This window comes from Callospermophilus lateralis, chromosome 9, assembly GCF_048772815.1.
Source record: "Callospermophilus lateralis isolate mCalLat2 chromosome 9, mCalLat2.hap1, whole genome shotgun sequence".
NCBI lineage: Eukaryota > Metazoa > Chordata > Mammalia > Rodentia > Sciuridae > Callospermophilus > Callospermophilus lateralis.
The window spans coordinates 123728144-123750313 of NC_135313.1; positions in this window are offsets into that span (position 1 = coordinate 123728144).

Genomic DNA, 22170 nt, shown 5'->3' on the forward strand with positions numbered 1-22170 from the left:
TGGCCTAAAGGTCACATGAGGCCAGGCCCATTGAGGTCTACAATGTGAGGTCCATGAGTGTTTTGACTCTCAAATATGCCTGCCAAGTCTTTCAGAATAAAATCAGGTTATATCCTGACTGACATTCTCAGTGCTTTGTGGAAAGCCACCCTGGGCCTAGATCTCAGTTTCCAAGGGCAACTCTAATGCTTGGCCTCCTAAAATCCCAACACAATTCATTTCAATACTTCTCTGAGGTCAGTTCCAGAACTCAGTCTCTAAGGTGAATCAAACCCGAGTTAAAGCCCAGGTGGACCCAGTCTTCTCTTCCAACAGCCAAATAAATGACCACAATTAAATTCAAAACACTCCCACATTGCCCTCATCTTCTTCCATATAGACACTCATCATTACCTCTGGCTGGAAGTTTTCATGAGGGGTAAAGCACAAGACAGAGTCTGAAATAATCTCCCTTGCCCTCATTAGCCTAAAGTCAGTGTGACCTGGACACTATTCCTGTAAACAAGGAGTGATTTAATAGGTCTGCCACTAATACTGCTCTGCTTCTCCAATTTTAGGCCTACTGACTGTCAGGTATAGATTCTTTATGTGATTTGGATTCATTAGAAAACCCAAGCACCTATGGACTAGCCTCTGCAGGGCTTTGAAGAACTCGATTAATTCAAAGGATGCCCAAATTCACTTGACGGAGGTCAGGAACCTAAGAGAGAAAGGCAATAAACTTCATCTACAATGACTGATTTTTTAAACATTTTGATTTTGGATGCACACATGGGATCTTTCTTAAGATCCATTAGGCACTGAATATCTAAGACACAGCCTCACACACGGCCAAGAGGCTGATTCACACACATATCTCTCAAAGCATTTTAGCAAACAGCCACAGGTGATGCCCATTAATTTCCATTTGAAAACTGTTTTATTCAGGATTCACAAAGGGGTGGCCTGAGGCAAAGACCTTCCTGACATTCAGGGCAACAGAGGAATAGGGATGCAAAAGGCCCAAAGCAGGTTTTCTCCACTGAGACTTTCCTTGTCACACTGATATCTGAGTTTTCTTAGATGCTCCCTTTCCTTTCAGCTATAGAATACATGGCCATGTCACAGAGGTTGGAGGTGGTACATAACTTGGACAAAAAACCATGAGCCTACTCTGGAGAGTGGCCAGATTCAGAAAGAAAACAGGAACTTAGGAAGATAGTACGTGTTGCCAATTGATAAGGCAAGTCACAGTCCATTCATAAATTAGGCAGGATAAATGCTGGAATTCTTTCTACTAGACAGGACACATCCATAGATGAATTCTCTTTTCTAATGAATACAACCACGGACACAGAAACACTCTCATTGTCAAAGAAATTTCTAGACACAGTCCACTCCAAACCCAACAAACTGCCTTTCCTACTTATTCTCAGAACATGAGATAAAACCACAAACTCATTCCCACACCCACAAAGACACCTCCTTCCCCCAAGTAATTCTGTGACTATCTTGAGTGTCGTCTTCCTGGTAGGCCATACTATGTTCCCCCAAATGGCCTGTCCTGTCTCAGATATGGTCTCCTTGGCCAAATCTGTGACGTTGTCAGGAGCCAGAAGTGGGCAAGTACCTTTTTCTCAGGAAAGGCCCCTCTACAAAGCTCTCCTGGCATTTGGCCATCCTCAGATCAATAGGTTCCAGGAAACACTGATTCTCTCCTTGGTAAATCCAAACAAGTGACCTCACTGGGACTGGGACTGGGACTGGCTCTGGTTGCCTGGCTTCTGCATCCCAAGTTCAGAGAGTTCCATCACCAAGGAAGAGAGGTGAGATCACTTACTTCAGGTAGTGAATGAGGACACTGCCTTGGCAATCACTTTGTCCTAACAGTTGCTTCCAAGGGTCCCATGAGATAGAGGCTGCCCCTACTTCCTGTGACACTTTCACAACTTAGAATGGTGAATCAACCATAGGAACCCAGGAACAGCTCTCCACACAGGCCTGGTTTGGTCCATTTTCTCTACATTGAGAACAGAGAGGCTCATTCAGATACAACCCTTCATCCTGACCAGGTTGTTTACAATGGAAGATGAGTTTTGCTCTTTAAGGTCCTTCATAGCTGCCTATATCTTCTCCAGGGATCACATCTGCATGGACCTTTGAGGTTTTCAGCATATGGAAGATCCCCTAGATTCCTGTATTTTCAGACCAACACTGTCCCTGGTCTTTTGTTAAGTGATATTGTGGGAACAGTGTATGTTTAGGGTTTAATAACATGTTTGATTTGGGTTAGGAATCATTCTGCTGGATGAATAATGGTATTGCGAACCTGTGATATTTATTAAAACAGAGACATAAAATATAAGTATGAAAACAGAAATCTAGGTAAGATTTGAAGCTCAGAAGGGCATTGAGCTGTTGATTGTGATAGTTAGCTTTGAATTATGTTCCGCATATATGTCTCGGATAAATCAATAATCAATGGCATAGGACCTTGTACCTTGGATGATTGAATGGAAAAGAGAACTTCCACTCAAACAGGGAAACTCAGTAAGATTAGGAAGATAGTCAGTAGCTTTCAGAAGAAGAGTGAGTACAGGATTTGGACCAAAAATTCTTTATCAATAGGGTTTCGGTTAGAAAGTGAAAGTAAATATCATCACATGTGAAGAGTCACTCACATGGTGAACTGGGGAAAATATTTAGGAAAGCAGACATCAATAGAGACATTAGGAAATCAGGCAAAGTATAAAGTGAGTGATAGGATTAGACATTATTAACTGCATTTAGGTTGAATATATAATCTTAGGAAGAAACAAATACATAGTCACCAATAGGATTGATATTTGAGACTATTAGGCAACCTGTACCTGGATGTTTTTAGTAATCCATGTTCAGTTTCAATTTAGGCTTTGGTACAATCATAAGTGTGACTTTTGCTTTTTTTTGTCCAGAATATTACTGTGATACAATGTATATGTAGATAAGGTGACCTGAGTATTTCTTCCACCATTTCTGGGAGCAATATTTTGAAGACGTATAAATTAGTATTCGGGGTACAAACAGGTTTACTCTTTGTCTTTGAATATGGAGAATATTCATGTATAGACCATACTGTGAATAAATAATATAACTGGATCCAACTTTAAATAATGGATTGAATTGAAATGTGAAAATATACAGGAAATCTTATATTGATACACAACCATTCATTCCAACCCGTTTTACATCTAATGGTAATATGAGGATTATGGTTTATCATGAAGAGTGTGTGAGTTTTGCTTCAAATTGATTATGGAAATTGAAAATAATTTGTTTGGAAAAAAAGTCTCATAAAAAGACCAGTCAAGAAACCTGGAGAAATACATGTGTTCTGAAGCAGGAAGTGACTGAAAGTGAAACAAATGCCCATAAATTTGCGAACTCGTAGATGAAATATATATCCTATGATGTGCATTAACTGAAGGAATAGTAATGTACCAGTGTTGACTAAATGAACGTCAAAATAAACATCATGTCCCATAGGAATCTTCTTGCATTGATGTTAAACTGAGTCAGTTAATGCAGAAATATTAGGATTTGAATGCACCATTCACTGAAGTTAGTTTTCAGTCCTAAGAAACAAATATGTATTTCAGGTGGATGAATATTTCTGAGAATAATCTTGTGAAAATTTGATTATAATTCCACATATATGAACATAAATGAATTTTGGGACTGTACATAAGACACATCTATTTCATATTTTGAAATATATGGAGAGTGTGTGTGTGTGTATATATATATATATATACACACACACACACACACACACACAACAGACATTAAAAAGTAGCAGTACATATGGCAATTGAAATTCTTCATGAAGTATATATCATCCACAGATCCAAAAATCTTCATTTTACTGAGCGTGGATTTATGTGTAATATTGTTCAACTAGGAAGCTCAGCCATAGCTTAAATTTTCAGTTCCAACAGGGTTTAGGAGGAGTGCTCTCTTCTCATAATTTGTATCTGCCAAGTCAGCAACCTCACAAAATTGTACGTGTGATACCAGGTAGGATTTTATATGTGCATATAAAAATACATGTGCTGAATATGCTACAGAGAAAGGGAGACAGGAATTCACATATTTGTCAACTTTAAAAACACATTGAGAGAGGGAGGGGCAGATCTGCCAATCGCTCATTCAAGGTAGGCGGACAGGTGACCCACCGGCTGAACAGGACCAGTGGCCCGCCACCGTGGAAGACACATCGCCCTGGTTAGGGGAGGGGCAATGCCGCCGGGCCTGCAAGGTAGGCAGACCTGTGACCCACAGCAGGACAGGCGCAGAAATCTGTGGAGGGGCAGAGACACCCTCCGGGCCTGCAAGGTAGGTGGACCTGCGACCACCGACAGACCAGGCCTATGGCCCGCCAGCATGGTAGACACATCGTCCTGGTTGGAGGAGGGGCAGAGCAGCCACACGCGCCTGCAAGGTAGACAGACCTGCAAGGGACAGACAAAAAAGATCCAGTAGCCCACGAATGGTCAAAGGTGCCACCCACGCCTGCAAAGTAGCCTGACTTGCGACCCACTGGCAGAACAGTTCCAGTGCCTGCAGAGGGGAAGAGCTGCTGCTCGCACCTTCAAGGTAGGCGTACCAGCTACCGACTGACAGAACAGGTCCAGCAGCCTGCTGGTGTGGTAGGCACATTGTCCCAATTGTAGGAGGGGCAGAGCCACCACCCGTGCCTGCGAGGGAGACTTTGAAACTATACAAGAGCAATATAGATATATAGGGGAAAAATTCAATAACACAACAGTTTCACCAAGCAGAAAGAAACATGAACAGTATGAAAAGACAAGGAAAGAAAGGACCATAAGCAATGCAGGTAAAGTCAACGTTAGTAGAGGTAATATCTGCAGCAGATGGAATGTCAGATAAAGAACTCAGGATATACATGCTTCAGATGATCTGGAGTCTCAAGGAAGACATTAGAGAGCAAAATCAGACAATGAAAGATCACCTTGATAATGAATTACATAAAAAAACCCAAGAAGCATAAGATCAACTATACAGGTAGATAAAGATTATAAAATCAAACAAACAGAAATCCTAGGAATGCAGGAATCAATAAACCAACTTAAAAACTCAATTGAGAATACTACCAGCAGAGTAGAACACTTAGAAGATAGAACATCAGACAATGAAGACAAATTATTTCAACTTGAAAAGAACACAGACAGCTCAGCAAGACTTTTAAGAAACCATGAGCAGAACATCCAAGAAATATGGAATAACATAAAAAGACCAAACTTAAGAGTCATTGGGATACAGGAAGGTATAGAGGTCCAAACAAAAGGAATGAGCAATATATTCAATGAAATAAAGGAGAAAACTTCCCAGACTTGTAGAATGTGACAGTATCGCAAATCCTAGAAGCTTACAGGATGCCCAATGTGCAAAATCATAAGAGAGCCACACCTAGACATATTATAATGAATATGCCCAACATACAGAATAAGGAGACCATTTTAAAAGCTACAAGATAAAGGAAGCAGATTATATTTAGTGGTAAACCAATCAGGATAACAGCTGATCTTTCAACACAGACTCTGGAAGCTAGAAGATCCTGCAATAACATTTTTCAAACACTGAAAGAAAATAGGTTCCATCCAAGAATTGTGTATCCAGTGAAATTAAGCTTCAGGATAGAAGATGAAATTAAAACTTTCCACGATAAACAAAAGATAAAAGAATTTGCAGCTAAAAAACGATTTCTTCAAAACATCCTTGGCAAAACATTACAGGAAGAGGAAATGGAAAATAACAATGAAAACCAACAGTGGGAGGTAGGACAGTAAAGGGGGGAAAATAATCAAGGAGGAAAACAAACCATGTTTAGTAACATAAATATAAAAATATGGCTGGAAGAACAACCCATATCTCAATAATAACCCTAAATGTTAATGGCTTAAACTCACCAATTAAGAGACACAGACTAGTAGAATGGATCACAAAACAAGACCCAACAATATGCTGCCTACTGGAGACGCATTTGTTAGGAAAAGATATACATAGACTGAAGGTGAAAAGTTGGGAAAAATCATATCACTCATATGGACTTCGGAAACAAGCAGAAGTGTCCATACTCATATCAAATAAAATAGATTTCAAGCCAAAGTTAATCAAAAGGGATAAAGAGGGACACTACATACTGCTCAAGGAAACCATACACCAACAAGACATAACAATCATTAATATATATGCCCCAAACATTGGTGCAGCTATGTTCATCAAACAAATTCTTCTCAAGTTCAAGAGTCTAATACACCACCATACAATACTCATGGGAGACTCAAACACACCTCTCTCACTACTGGACTGATCTTCCAAACAAAAGTTGAATAATGAAACTATAGAACTCAATAACACAATTAATAACCCAGACTTATGATATATATAGAATATACCACCCAACATCAAGCAGTTACACTTTTTTCTCAGCAGCACATGGATCCTTCTCAAAAATAGATCATATATTATGTCACAGGGCAACTCTTAGACAATATAAAGGAGTAGAGATAATACCATGCATCTTATCTGAACATAATGGAATGAAATTGAAAATCAATGATAAAAGAAGTAAGGAAAAATCATGCATCACTTGTAGAATGAAAAATAGGTTACTGAATGATCAATGGGTTATAGAAGACACCAAGGAGGAAATTAAAAAATTCTTAGAGATAAATGAAAACACAGACATAACATATCGGAATCTATGGGACACATTGAAAGCAGTTCTAATAACAAAATTCATTGCTTGGATTTCATTCCTTAACAAAAGGAAAAAAAAATGACAAATAAATGATCTCATACTTCATCTCAGAATCCTAGAAAAAAAAGAGCAAAATAACAGCAAAAGAAGTAGAAGGCAAGAAATAATTAAAATCAGAGCTGAAATTAATGAAATCGAAACAAAAGAAACAATTGAAAAAATTGACAAAACTAAAAGATAGTTCTTTGAAAAAATAAATAAAATCGACAGACCCTTAACCAAGCTAACAAAGAAGAGGGAGAACTCAGTATCACAACAGATAGTTCAGAAATACAGAAGATAATCCGAAATTATTTTGAATTCTTATTCTTCAATAAAATGGAAGATAGTGAAGGCATCGATAAATTTCTCAAGTCATATAATCTGCCCAGATTGAGTCAGGAGGATATAGGCAACCTAAACAGACCCATAACAATTGAGGAAATAGAATAAACCATCAAAAGACTACCAACTAAGAAAAGCCCAGGACCGGATGGGTATACAGCAGAGTTTTACAAAACCTTTAAAGAGGAACTAATACCAATACTTTTCAAGCTATTTCAGAAAAAATGCAAAAATCCTCAATAAAATTGTGGCGAATTGGATACAAAATCATATTAAAGAATTGTGCACCATGATCAAGTAGGATTCATCCCTGGGATGCAAGGCTGGTTCCATATACAGAAATCAATAAATGTTATTCATCACATCTATAGACTTAAAAATAAGAACCATTTGATCATCTCGATAGATACAGAAAAAGCATTCGACAATGTACAGCATCCCTTTATGTTCAAAACTCTGGAAAAACTAGGGATAACATGAACATACCTCAATAATGTAAAAGCAATCTATGCTAAGCCTCAGGCTAGCATCATTCTGAATGGAGAAAAATTGAAGGCATTCCCTCTAAAATCTGGAAGAAGATAGGGATGCCCTCTCTCACTACTTCTGTTCAACATAGTTCTCGAAACACTGGCCAGAGCAATTAGAGAGATTAAAGAAATCGAAGTCATAAAAATAGGAAAAGAAAAACGTAAATTATCACTATTTGCAGATGACATGATTCTATACTTAGCAGACCCAAAAAGGTATACAAAGAAACTATTAGAGCTAATAAATGAATTCACCAAAGTGGTAGGATATAAAATCAATACGCATAAATCAAAGGCATTCCTGTATATCAGCAACAAATCCTCTGAAATAGAAATGAGGACAACCACTCCATTCAAAATATCGCCCCCCACAAAAAAAATACTTTGGAATCAACCTAACAGAAGAGGTGAAAGACTTATAAAATGAAAACTACAGAACCCTAAAGAGAGAAATAGAAGAAGATCTTAGAAGATGGAAAAATATACTATGTTCATGGATAGGCAGAACTAACATCATCAAAATGGCAATATAACCAAAAGTTCTCTATATGTTAAATGCAATGCCAATCGGGTCTAAAAGCATGCAATGGAGGAAGGATAGCATCTTCAACAAATGGTTCTGGGAAAACTGGAAATTCATATGCAACAAAATGAAACTGAATCCATTTCTCTCGTCATGCACAAAAGTTAACTCAAAATGGATCAAGGAGCTTGATGTCAAATCAGAGACACGGCATCTGATACAAGAAAAAGTTGGCTATGATCTACATACTGTGGGGTTGGGCTCCAAATTCCTCAATAGGACACCCATAGCACACGAGTTAATAACTAGAATCAACAAATGGGACTTACTCAAACTAAAAAGTTTTTTCTCATCAAAAGAAACAATAAGAGAGGTAAATAAGTAGTCTACATCCTGGGAACAAATCTTTACTCCGCCCACTTCAGATAGACCCTAATATCCAGAGTATACAAAGAACTCAAAAAATTAAACAATAAGAAAACGAATAACCCAATCAACAAATGGTCCAAAGACCTGAACAGACACTTCTCAGATGAGGACATACAATCAATCAATAAGTACATGAAAAAATGCTCACCATCTCTTGCAGTCAGAAAAATGGAAAACAAACCCACCCTAAGATACCATCTCACTCCAGTATGATTGGCAGCCATTATGAAGTCAAACAAGAAGTGCTGGCGAGGATGTGGGGAAAAGGGTACACCTGTACATTGCTGGTGGGACTGCAAATTGGTGAGGCCAATTTGGAAAGAAGTATGGAGATTTCTTGGAAGCTAGGAATGGAACCACCATTTGACCCAGCTATTCCCCTTCTCGGTCTATTCCCTAAGACCTAAAGAGTGCATGCTGCAGGGACACTGCTACATTGATGTTCATAGCAGCACAATTCAAAATAGCAAGAGTGTGGAACCAACCTAGATGCCCTTCAATAGACGAATGGAAAAAAATGTGGCATTTATACACAATGGAGTAATACTCTGCATTAAAAAATGTCAAAATTATAGAATTTGCAGGGAAATAGATGGCATTAGAACAGATTATGCTAAGTGAAGCTAGCCAATCCCTAAAAAAACAAATGCCAATAGTTTTCTTTGATATAAGGAGAGTAACTAAGAACAGAGTCGGGAGGAAGAGCATGAGAAGAAGATTAACATTAAACAGGGGTGACAGGTGGAAGAGAAAAGGAAAGAGAAGGGAAATTGCATGGAAATGGAAGGAGACCCTCATGGTTATATAAAATTTCATACAAGAGGAAGTGAGGGGAAAGGGGGAAAAAAACCAAGGGGGAGAAATGAATTACAGTAGATGGGGCAGAGAGAGAAGATGGGAGGGGAGGGGATGGGGGATAGTAGAGGATAGGAAAGACAGCAGACTACAACAGACACTGGTATTGCAATACGTAAAACAGTGGATGTGTAACAGATGTGATGCTGAAACCTGTGTACGGGGTAAAAATGGGAGTTCATAACCCACTTGAATCAAAGTGTGAAATATGATATTTCAAGAAATAGGTAATGTTTTGAACAACCAACAATAAAAATTAAAGGAAAAAAACACATAGAGAACTATTTCAATGAAAAATGGACTAGATATATAACACCTACCGTTTATCATGCAAAAGGCAAGTCCAACTATACACCATGCCTCCTCTGAACGGCTTGTATTTCTATTCTGTTTGTGTTATTATTCTCCATCATAGTAGGATTAGTAGTCAGAGTCAAGTAGGGTATGGGTTAGTGTCAGGGATTCAGTATTTTGAATGGAAAAAAGGAAAATGAATCCAATGTGTATGCAAATATGGGCTACACAATAAATTTCCCACTGTCATCCAGAACAATGGCTTCACATTACCTTCGCCCCAAATAAGACACAATTAGAGGAGAAGAGTTAGAAAACCTGTGAATATATATCTGGAATGGAAAATGCAAAGGAGTTCACAACCTTGGTTGTAGTAGAGGAGTTTCCAAATGTAAGGGACAAGGTAAACACTCCACAAACTTGGAGCTCTGCTGGCCTAAAGACTTCTTGAGAAACTGCCTCTGAGGTTGGGAACTCAAAATATATGTTGTTGTCAGGAGCTTTAGCTTTCTTTCTAGTGAGACCATCAGAGCTGGGTCTACCATCTATGTGACCTGGAGGACGTGGTTTCTTATTTTCCAATGAACACTAGGCTACAGTACTGAATTCTCTCTTTGTAGGTAAACTGTGACCACTGGGGTCTAAGTGTCTCCCCGTGTGGACTGTGAAGGCATTTGGTCCTTCTCCACTTTTCGTGGTGTTTCTTGCTGCTGCACTGGGAGTTTGGTATTTGCTTCACAAAATACAAGGAGTTTAACTGGGACACAGTGCTGGAGGGAGTTCTGTCATGTGTAGTGGGTCATGGTCTGCAGGAGAATGCACCAACCAGGATTCTAGCCCACATAGATTGTCCCCTTGTCCGTAGCAACCTGATTCTGAACATTGCCCTAAAAATTCTCCATATACCAATTTGCCTTTACATATAAGGGTTTCCTGGCTGCACCACGTCAGTCACATGCCATTTGGAAGCAATGGCAGATCCACATGGCCCCACCATGGATGTTTTATCACAAACCTGCACACCACAACTTGCGCCTACAATTGAGGAGTATCCAACTTACTGGCATCTCTGTTCTACACCATTTTAATGAAACTCAGTCAATAAAGGCACTTTCTGGTACACTCATGATCAGCAACAGGGCATACAAAGGTTCTCCAGTGCTACCTGGTCATAGGAATTTCAAAAATTTCATGGTATTTATCTAGCCATTTTTCAAGGTGGAAGTTGGAGGCACTGTGGGTTTCAATTCATTTAGGAACCATTAAATTGTGAGGAAGCTCATTTCAATGAAATCTCTGGAGGACACTCACAGGCAAGTCTTCCCAAAGAGTCGCCAGAAAGTAACATGAAGCCAGGCCCCTTGAGGTCTACAGTGTGAGGTCTATGTGTGTTTTGACTATGGCTGCCAAGTCTTTCAGAATAAAATCTTGTGATATCCTGGGTGAGATTCCCAGTGCTCTGTGGAAAGCCACCCTGGGCCTAGGTCTCAGTTTCCAAGGGCGAGTCTCATGTGTGGCCTCCTAAAAACTCAACAAAATTCATGCCAATACTTCTCTGAGTTCAGTTCCATTACTCAGTCTCTAAGGGGAATCACACCAGATTTCAAGTCCTGGTTGACCTACTCATGTCTTCCAACCCCAACACAAATGACCAAAATTAAACCAAAACATTCCCACATGACCCTCATCTTATTGCATATAGACACTCATCTTAACCTCTGGCTGGAAGTTTCCATGAAGGACACAGCCCAAGACAGTGTCCAAAATAGGCTTCCTTGCCCCTTATTTTCCTAATGTCAGGGTGTCCTGGACACCCTTCCTGTGACCCAGGAGTGATCAAATAGGCCTGCCGTAATACTGCTCTGCTTCTCCAATTTGAGGCCTACTGACAGTGGGGTTTAGAATCTTTATGTGAATTGGAGTCATGAGAAAACACAAGCACCTCTGGGCTAGCATGTGCAGGGCTTTGAAATCATTTGACCCAAAGGATCCCTATTCTCACTTGATGGAGTTCAGGAACCTTACAGTGGAAGGCGAGAGACTTTATCCTCAATGACTCCTCTTTTGGGCATTTTGGTTTTGGATTCACACATGGGATCTTTCTTTATATCTATCAGGTGCTAAGAATCTAAGCCACAGCCTCACACAGGGCCAAGAGGCTGATTCAGACACACCCCTTTCTAAAGGAATTAGGCAAAGAGCCACAGGTGAGGCCCATTCATTTCCATTTGAAAAATGTTTTCTTCCGGCTTCACGAAGGGGTGGCCTGAGGCAAAGAAATTCCTGACATACAGGGGAATAGAATAAAAGGTAAGCAAAAGGCCCAAAGCACGGTTTTTCCACTGAGACTTTACTGGTCACACTGATATCTGAGTTTTCTTAGTTGCTCGCCATTCCCTTCAGCTATCCAGTACATGGCCATGTCACAGAGCTTGAAGGTGGTACTTCTCTTGAACACAAAACCATGAGCCTATTCTGGAGAGTGGCCAGAATTCAAAAATAAAACCAGAACTTAGGAAAATAGCAGGTGTTGCCCATCGATAAGGGAAGCCGCAGTGCATTCATATATTCAGCTGGATGAATGCTGGGAAGTTTTCTACCAGACAGGACACATCCATTCATGCATTCTCTTTTCTAATATCTACAACCACGGACACAATGGGATACACAGACATAGAAACACTTGCCTTATCAAATCACTTATAAGAAACAGTTCACTCCAAACCAAACAAACCGCCATTCCTACCTATTCTGAGAACATGAGACAAAAGCACAAACACACATCCACACCCACAAAGCACCTTCTTCCCCCAAGTAGGTCTCTGACTATCCGAAGTGTCCTCTGACTATTGGGCCATACTATGTTCCCCCGAAATTGCCTGTCCTGTTTCAAATCTGGTTTCCTTGGCCAACTCTGTAAAGTTGTCAGGAGGCAGCGGTGATCCACTACTTGCTTTCTCAGGAAAGGCCACTCTTCAGAACTTTCCTGGCTTTTGGCCATCCTCATATCAGTAGGTACCAAGAAAGACTGATTCTGTCCTTGGTAAATCAAAAGAAGTGAGACCACTGCTACTGGGACTGGAATGGGATTTGGGTGCCTGGCTTCCTTGATCCCAAGTTCAGAGAGTTCTATCACCAAGGATGTGAGGTGAGGTCTGAGGTCACTTCCTTCAGGAACTGAATGAGCTCACACCCTTGGCAACCACTTTGTCCTAACAGTTGCTTACAAGGGTCCCCTGAAATGAAGGCTGCCCCTACTTCCTGTGACAGTTTCACAAGTTAGAATGCTATATTAACCATTGGAAACCGGGAACAGCTCTCCACACAGCCGGGTTTGGTCCTTCTTCTCTACATTAAGAAGAGAGAGGCTGATTCAGACATATCCCTTCATCCTGACCAGGTTGTTTGCAAGAGAAGATGACTTTTGCTCACTCAGTTCCTTCATAGCTGCCTACAACTTCTCCAGGGATCATTTTGCATGTACCTTTGAGTTTCTTAGCAATAGGAAGTTCCCCTACATTCCTGTATTGTAAGACCTACTCTGTCCCTGCTCTTTTGTAAAGTTAGATTGAGGGAACAGTGTATGGTTAGGGTTAATAACATGTTCAATTTGCATTAGGAATCATTCTGCTGGATGAATAATGGTATTGGAAACCTGCGATATTTACAAAAATATATAGGTGAAACGTAAGTATGAAAACAGAAATCTAGGTAAGATTTGAAGCCCAGAAGAGCATTGGGACCTTGATTGTGATACTGAGCTTTGATTTATTTTCTGCACAGATGTCTCAGATACATCAATATACAATTGCAAAGGTCCGTGTATTTTGGATGATTGATAGTCAAAGAGAACTTCCAGTCAAAAAGGGATAATTGGTAGGATTAGGAAGATAGTCGGTATGTTTAGAAAGGAGAGTGAGCATAGGATTTGCACCAAAAGTTCTTTAGCTATAGGGTTTCGGGTATAGCTATAGGGTTTCGGGTAAATGTCACCACATGTGAAGAGTCAGTCACAATGATGAACTGGGGAAAATATGTAGGAATGCAGATATCAATAGAGACATTAGGAAATCTGGAAAAGTGTAGTCGGTAGTGAAAAGTTAATAAAATAGGTACTTATCACTTCCTGTTTTCTGTATGCTTAATAAAACACTGTTGAAATCTTGAGAACTGTTTGCTAATCTTGTTCCCAGAATGTGCTGTCCTCAACTGCCAAACTGCAGAAAGTACTTCCTCACCCGGTTGCCCACAAACAGCTCACTCGCCCGGACCCATCAATAAACATCCTGCCTTGCCCTCTCCAAGGAAAGTATATAAGCTCTGCTTAAGCTGTTCTCAGGGCTCTCTGCTCTATTCAAGTGAACTCTGAGCCCCAGCATGCTGGACCCATAATAAACCCTTTGCTTTTGCATGAGACAGTCTCTTGGTGGTTTCTTCCCTGGACGCTTGCCCGACCTTTACATATGGAGGTTCCACCGAGATCCAGCAGGGGCAGATGAGAGACCCCAATGGGTTCCTCTCGGGGTATGTAAGGCGCCTCTTTCTGGTTTCAGGTTTCAGGTTAGGGCTTGGCAAAATGACTGTTGATGAAGAGTGTGAGCTCTCTCTGATGGTGGCTGACAGACATGTCATAGAGCCACAGGCCACGTCACTGGGGGATTCCCCAGAGGACTCTGGAAATCGAGGAACAATAGTCTCCTCGACTCAGTGATATTTTGTTTCAGATTCGGTATTGCCAGCCCATCGGGTTTTGCCAGCTACTCAGTCCTGGTCTCAGTGTTGGACGTCCATTGCCTGTCTTTATTGTATTGTCTTGTCTGTGTCGTGTGTCGTTGCTTTTACTGATTGTTTATCTTTCATTATGGGATAGAGCACTTCAATGCCTCTTTCCCTGAACCTTGATCATTGCACCAAAGTCTGCTTAAGGGCTCAGAATCTTTCTTTTTCAATGAAATGCTGTACGTGGCAGACTCTCTGTGCCTCAGAATGGCCCACCTTTGGATACAGTTGGCCCCTAGAAGGATCTTTCTACTTCCCACTAATTTAAATGTCAGAGATATTGAATTTCAGCCAGCGCCACATAGACATCAGGATCGAGAGACATATATCTTAACTTTGCAGGACCTCTGCAATTCTCCTCCTCCATGTGTGAAGCTTTTCCTTGCCCCTACCCCCGCTCCTACTCCTTCCCTCATGCTCTCTCAAACCTTCTACTTCTCCTCCTCCTTCAACCTCTGTTCTCCCTGAGTCACAATATTTGACTCTACTGGACTCTCGTCCTACTACTTATTCCCTGCCCTCGTCCCCCAACCCCCAACACCCTCTAAGTAATTCCCCTGCTGCTGACTCAGCCTCTCCGCCATTGGAGGAAGCTAAGCGAGCCAAGCGCACTCCAGATAACTCCCCTGCGGCAAACACAGCCCCTCCTCCCCTTGAGGATGCTGGCCCGGCTAAAGGAATTTGCCGGCGTTGAATGATTAAAATCCCTGAAACTCCCGTGATGCTCCCTCTCCATTTCTAAGGAACAATGATTGATGACAACCATGGGGGAAAAATGCAAGCCTACCAGTATTTACCTTTCTCCTCTTCAGACCTAAATAACTGGAAAAATAACAATCCCCCTTTTAATGAGGACCCCACCTGGGTCTCACGTGTGGTTGAGTCATTGATGTTTTCATACCAGCCTACTTGGGATGACTGCCAACAACTCCTAGGGACTCTCTTCATGACAGAGGAACAAAAGAGAATCTTCCTGGATTCTAGAAAAAAATATTCTCGGACCAGATGGGTGACCGACAAAACTTCCCAACATATGCAAAGCCGCCTTTCCCTTGCACCGACCCAACTGGGACCCCAAAACCTGTGAAGGTAATGAGCATCCTTCCTCTTATTGCCAGGCTCTAATAGTGGGTATCTTAGTGGCCGCTAGGCGACCAACTATTTTGGCCAAGGTAAGAGAGATTATTCAAGGGACTGATGAATGTCCCTCCATGTTCCTACAGAGAATTATCTAGGCATATAAGAGATTTACTCCTTTCGATCCTCAGGCAGAGAATCAAAAGGCATCTGTCATGGTGGCCTTTATTGGGCAAGCTGTTCTGGATATTAAAAGACAGTTACAATGCTTAGATGGATTACAAGATATGACTTTGAGAGGTTTAGTCAGAGAAGCCAAGAAGGTATACTATAAGAGAGAAACTGAGGAAGAGTAGGGAGCAAAGGGAGGATAAAAGAAACAAAAGACAGACTAAGGCATTGACTAAGGTCCTAGTCACAACAACAAATAGACGAGAAATTAAGAAACATGGAGACAGGAAGGGACACCAGGGCCCACACTAGAAGCCACCCCTGGCCTCAATTCAATGTGCCTACTCTAAAAAAAAAGGACACTGGGCTAAAGAGTGCCCTAGAAAGAGACAGCCAGGCCAGCTGGACATTCTGACTCTGTAGGATTACTAAGAAAGTCGGGGCTCAGATCCTCTCCCGGAGCTCAGGTTAACTTTTGAAGTGGAGGGGACCCCAGTATACTTTGAAGTGGATACAGGGGCAATATATTCTGCCTTTAAGGCCCCATTGGAACCTCTATCAAATAAAAGGTCTCTTATTCAAGGGCCTAATGGCAGTAAATATCGGGCTTGGACAACTAAGAGGACCATGGACCAGGGGAAAGGAAATATCCATCACTCCTTCCTAGTAATCCCAGAATGCACGGCCCCATTGATTGGCAGAGATCTGCTCACAAAGCTCTGGGCCAAAATAACTTTTAACCCTGAAGATCCCCAAGTGGAATTTCTAAATCCTTTTGTAAAAACTCCTATAATCACGGCTCTAACTATGTCAGTAGAAAATGTACACCAAATCACTCACCTTGGTTCAAAGAAACTGCATTCATTTCTGAAGGATCAAGAACAGAGTTTTCCACTAACCGACTCACAGTGAAAAGAAACAACTGAATGGATAACAAAAGCCTGTTGGGTCCATCAGTTGGTTAATTCTTACCCTTCCAAGCTTCCTGCAGGAAAGCACCTACGAGGAACCAGACCAGGACAATTCTGGGAAGTGGACTTTACTGAAATTAAGCCAGCAAGGAATGGACTTAAATATCTCCTAGTCTTTGTAGATACATTTTCAGTATGGGTTGAAGCCTTCCCCCACAAAAAAAAAGAAAAGAAAAAAAAATGAAACAGCACAAATGGTGGTCAAGAAGATCCTGGAAGATACTTTTCCAAGGTAGAGCCTGCCTAAAGTAATAGAGTCTGATAATGGACCGGCGTTCGTGGCCCAGGTAACTCAGAGGTTAGAAAGGACCCTGGGGATCAATTGGAAGTTACATTGTGTTTACAGACCCCCGAGTTCAGGACAGGTAGAAAGAATGAATAGAACCTTTAAAGAGACCATAACGAAATTAAGCTTAGAGACCGTCATAAAAGATTGGACTATGCTCCTGCTTTATGTACTGTTTCATGCAAGAAATACTCAATCTATTTCTTTGTGTAACCTCACACCCTGTGAAATTCTCTATGGTGTCCCTCCTCCAGTAAGGGACCTACCCCAACTCTAAGACCTAACGATTCCTTCCACGCCCCCTTGCTTAATAGACTTAAAACTCTTGAAAGAACTCAGGGATACCTGTGAAAACAGATGGCCACTGCCTACCAACCTGGGGATGAGGGGACTCTACGGCGATATCAAGTAGAGACTTCATCTATGTAAGACGACATCTGGTGTCACCCCTGGAACTCCGCTGAAAAGGACCATACCAGGTGCTACTTATAACACCTACAGGGTAAAGGTAGTCAAAATCACTTCCTGGATCCCTACCTCTCATCTCAAGCCTGTGCCCTGTCCAGACTCTGGCTGGAAACTGGAAAAGACTGGAAACCCTTTCAAATTGTGGATTCACTGTGTGGATAAGGCTATAGACTCTCCCCTTGACCACCAGTAGTCCTAACCCTCATAAGCCTGTTCAGCAGCGATGGCTGATCACAAATCCTACTGGAAAGGAAGTATGGTCTATCTTCCATACAGCCCGCTTAGGGACCTGGTGGCCATCTCTCCAGCCAGACATTTGTCAGCTGCGTATAGGTCTTCCCTATTGGGATATCCCTAATGAAGAGGATCCCACTAAAATTCCATTAAATTCCTTCCATACCATAGATAATGGAAACAAACATTATTGATGTAGGGACACGCGAGCCAGATGCTGGTTGGCTAGCCTAGATTACTATGTTTGCCCAGTGTACTATCAAAGCCACAAACAGTTAAGGCTGTGTGCAGGGAACGCCGACATCTTCTGTAAGTCATGGGGATATGAGCAAACAGGGACTACCACATGGAACCCAAACTCCTCAACAAATTCTGTACACAGCATTGCCCATATTACCAATTAGACAACCAAAACCGATGGCCCCCAGAGGGGTCTCTAGATCCTCAAATTCTGTGTGACCTTTTTAAATTCTGCAAATGCTCAAAAGGGTGAAAGGAGATTCCTCTGTGTGGAGGCCTTTTCTCTCCTTTGCTCACATCGTGAACTATGCTTCTCCAATACATGCTCACCCTCATCCTTCTGCTGTAGACTCTCTGTTGTCACTCCCACCTCATCAACTTAATTTCTCCCCTCCAATTACTATATTAAAAACCCTAACCCTCCACCGTTTCTCAGACCATTGCCCACTTGCTGAGGTAGCAGGTACTGAGGTAACCCTTCACTCACTCGCTCCTCTCTTCTCCTGTCAGTGCCCACACTGGGTCCTACCAGGTCCTCTTACCAGCTATACCAAAGCTCAAACCAGCTGAGAAGAGCCCTCAGACCCCTATCCAAGATGTAATGAAAATGGCCTTTAAAGTTGCTTTGTCATCACTGAAAACAGGTTACTAAGAATTTAAAGTCCCTTACAGGCTTTTTGGGATACTCACTCCCATCTCCCCCTCTGTTCTACCCGTTCTACTACTCATGTTTTTGTTGCTAGGAAAATCTCAAAACCCTTTTCCATTATTCTTTTACATCTCTCCTTTGTCATTCTCAGATCCAAAGAGCTTCTCTCAGCCCTGCATTCCCCGTCTTCCCCCTCTGTACCAGGCCCACAGGAAAGTCTTAACTGACCTTATCCAGAAGTTTTCACCATGGGTAACTTTAGGACTTTCAGCAAAAGAGTATCTATAAAAGAGTTCAGTGTAGATAAACTTCCTCTTTTCGTGTTGCCCTGGTCTACCTGGCAACTGGCTGAAAAAAAACAGCACTCCTGAGCTAGACACACACTTAATAGTTTTTCACAACATATGTGATCAAGGCCTCTGACCTTGAGCTGGGGCTTCACAGAGATGGCTACATTTCTAAGATGAATAAGTTACAAACTGGGCTCCATGGAAACAGCTGGCAGGGGTAAAAAAAGGGGAAAAAAAGCTCTCCCCCACTCAGGTGTCCTTGAAAATTTAACTTGCCCAGAACTGAGGAAAAATCAGAAACAAAAATCTCTCTTTGTGAACTTCTGCAGACTGTGAACTTCAGAGCCCCTTCCCTTACATGTTGGGTACAAAATTCTGAAACTACCTAAACTTGGGTTTCAGGGGATTAATTGATTACAACAGAAGCAATGCCCTCTGAATCTGGTTGCAACCAAATATGACTGTTTCCTTGTCTTTGGTGCTACCTTAGGTGCCTTGCCTTGTCCGTCCCTGCAACAATATAATTCTATATACTTAAACGTTGTTTATGTTTTTATGAAATGGTCAACAGAAGTGATTAATTGTGTAATGGTGCAGATATTTCCCAGAGTGCTCTATTATGACGCAGGTTCATTTGAAGTTCAAATAGAGGGGCATACAACCCGGTTCAGTTGGGATCATATATCTCTCACCTTAGCCATTCTATTATGAATAGGAGTTGCTGACTGGGTTCGCACAGGAACCACTGCCCTGGTCCATGGGACACAACAAATGACCCAATTAGAAGCAGCAATTGATCAAAACTTAAAGATATTAGAAAATTCCATCACAGGTTTGCAGGAATTTTTTACCTCTGTCTTTGAAGTTGTTTTACAGAAAAGTCGAGGGTTGGACCTCCATTTCATTAGAGAAGGGAGCCTTTGTGCTGCATTGAGGAAAAAATGTTTTTTTTTTTTTTGTCGACCATACTGGAGTTGTAACAAACTCTCTGAGTAAATTAAAAAGATGCCTTGAAGAGCATCAAGGAGAGATAGAGACCCAAAATTGGTGGTTTGAGTCTTGGTTTCCACGGTCCTCCTGGTTAACTACGTTTTAATCAACACTGGCCGGTCCAAAAATAATCCTCATTTTATTGCTTACTATAAAACCCTGTTTCTCAACCATGTAATTTCTTTTCTCCAAGCTCAAATTGGACAAGTTAAACTTATGTTAATACCCCACTAGCATACATAAAATGTGACACCCCCCAACAATCACTTTTATGATTAAAAGTAGCCAGAAAAAGAAGTGGGGAATGAAATGTTAATAAAATATGTACTTGTACCTTCCTGTTTTTCTGTACTCTTAACAAAACACTGTTGAAATGTTGAGAAATGTTTCCTAATCTTGTTCCCAGAATGTGCTGTCCCCAACTGCAAAACTGCAGAATGTACTCCCTCACCCGTTTACACACAAACCACTAACTCGCCCTGACCCATCAATAAACTTCCCTCCCTGCCCTCTCCAAGAAAATTATATAAGCTCTGCTTAAGATGTTCTCAGGGCTCTCTGCTCTATTCAAGTGAGCTCTGAGCCCCAGCATGCTGGACCCCAAATAAACCCTTTCTGTTGCATGAGATAGTCTCTTGGTGGTCTCATCCTCTGACACTCGCCCTACATTTACTTGGATGATTGAATGTAGATGAGAACATCCATTCAAAAGTGATAGTCGGTAAAATTAGGAAGATAGTCGGTAGGTTTAGGAAGAAGAAGAGTGAGTATAAAGTTCTTTAGCAATAGGGTTTCGGTTACAGAGTGAATGTAAATGTCAACACAAGTGAAGAGTCAGTTACAATGATGAATTGGAGAAAATATGTTGGAAAGCAGATATCAATACAGACATTACAAAATCAGGCAAAGTATAAAGTCAGTGATAGGATTAGACATTTTCAACAGGGTTGAGTTTGAATATATAATCTTAGGAAGAAACGAATATGTAGTCATCAATAGGATTGATATTTGAGAGCATTAGGCAAATTGGACATTGATGTTTTTAGTAATCCATGTTCATTTTCCATTTAGGCTTTGGTACAAATATAAGTTTGACCTTTGAATTTTGTGTCCAGAATATTACTGTGATAAAATGTATATATAGATCGGGTGACATAAGTATTTCTTCCACCATGTTTGGGAGCAATATTTTGAAGACTTATAAATTAGTATTTGGGGTACAAACAGGTGTACCCTGTGTCTATGAATATAGAGATAATGCATGAATAGACCAACTGTGAATAAGTAATATAACTGGTTCCACTTTAAATGGTGGATTGAATTGATATCTGAAAATATGAGAAATCTTATATTGATATACAATCATTCATTCCAACAAGTTATACATCAATGTTAATATTAGGGTTATGGTTTATCATGAAGGATGTGTTAGTTTTGCTCCAATGTGATTATGAAAATCGAAAATAATGTGTTTGGAAAAAAGAATCTTTGGAAGACCAGTCAAGAAATATGGAAGAATACATGTGTTCTAAAGTAGGGAATGATTGAAAGTTAAAAAATGCCTATAATTTTGTGATCTTTTTGATGAAATATATATCCTATGATGTGCATAAACTGAAGAAATAGTAATGTACCAGTGTTGAATTAAAATGAACATCAAAATACACATCGTGTTCCATATGAATCTTCTTGCATTGAGGTTAAACTGGGTCAGTTACTCTAGATATATTAGGATTTGTATGCAACATTCACTGAAGTTAGTTTTCAGTACTAAAAACAAAAAAGTATTTCAGGTGGATGAATATTTCTGAGAATAATATTTAGAGAAGATGATCATAAATCCACATACATGAATATGAATGAATTAAGGGAGTGTTAATTAAGATACAAATATTTCATATTTTGAAAAATCTGGAGAATGTGTGTATATATATATATATATATATATATATATATATATATACACACACACACACACACACACACACACACACACATATACATACACACACACATTAAAAACTAGCAATATATATGCTATTCAAAATTCATCATGAAACATATATCATTCACAGATCTAAAAATATTCATTTAACTGAACATGGATTTATGTATAATGTTGTAAAACTAGGAAGCTCACCCATTGGTTATATTTTCAGTTCCAACAGCATTTAGGAGGAGTGATGTTCTCTCACAATTTGTATCTGCAAAGTCGTTCACCTCACAAGAATGTAGGTGTGGTACCAGTTAGGATTCTA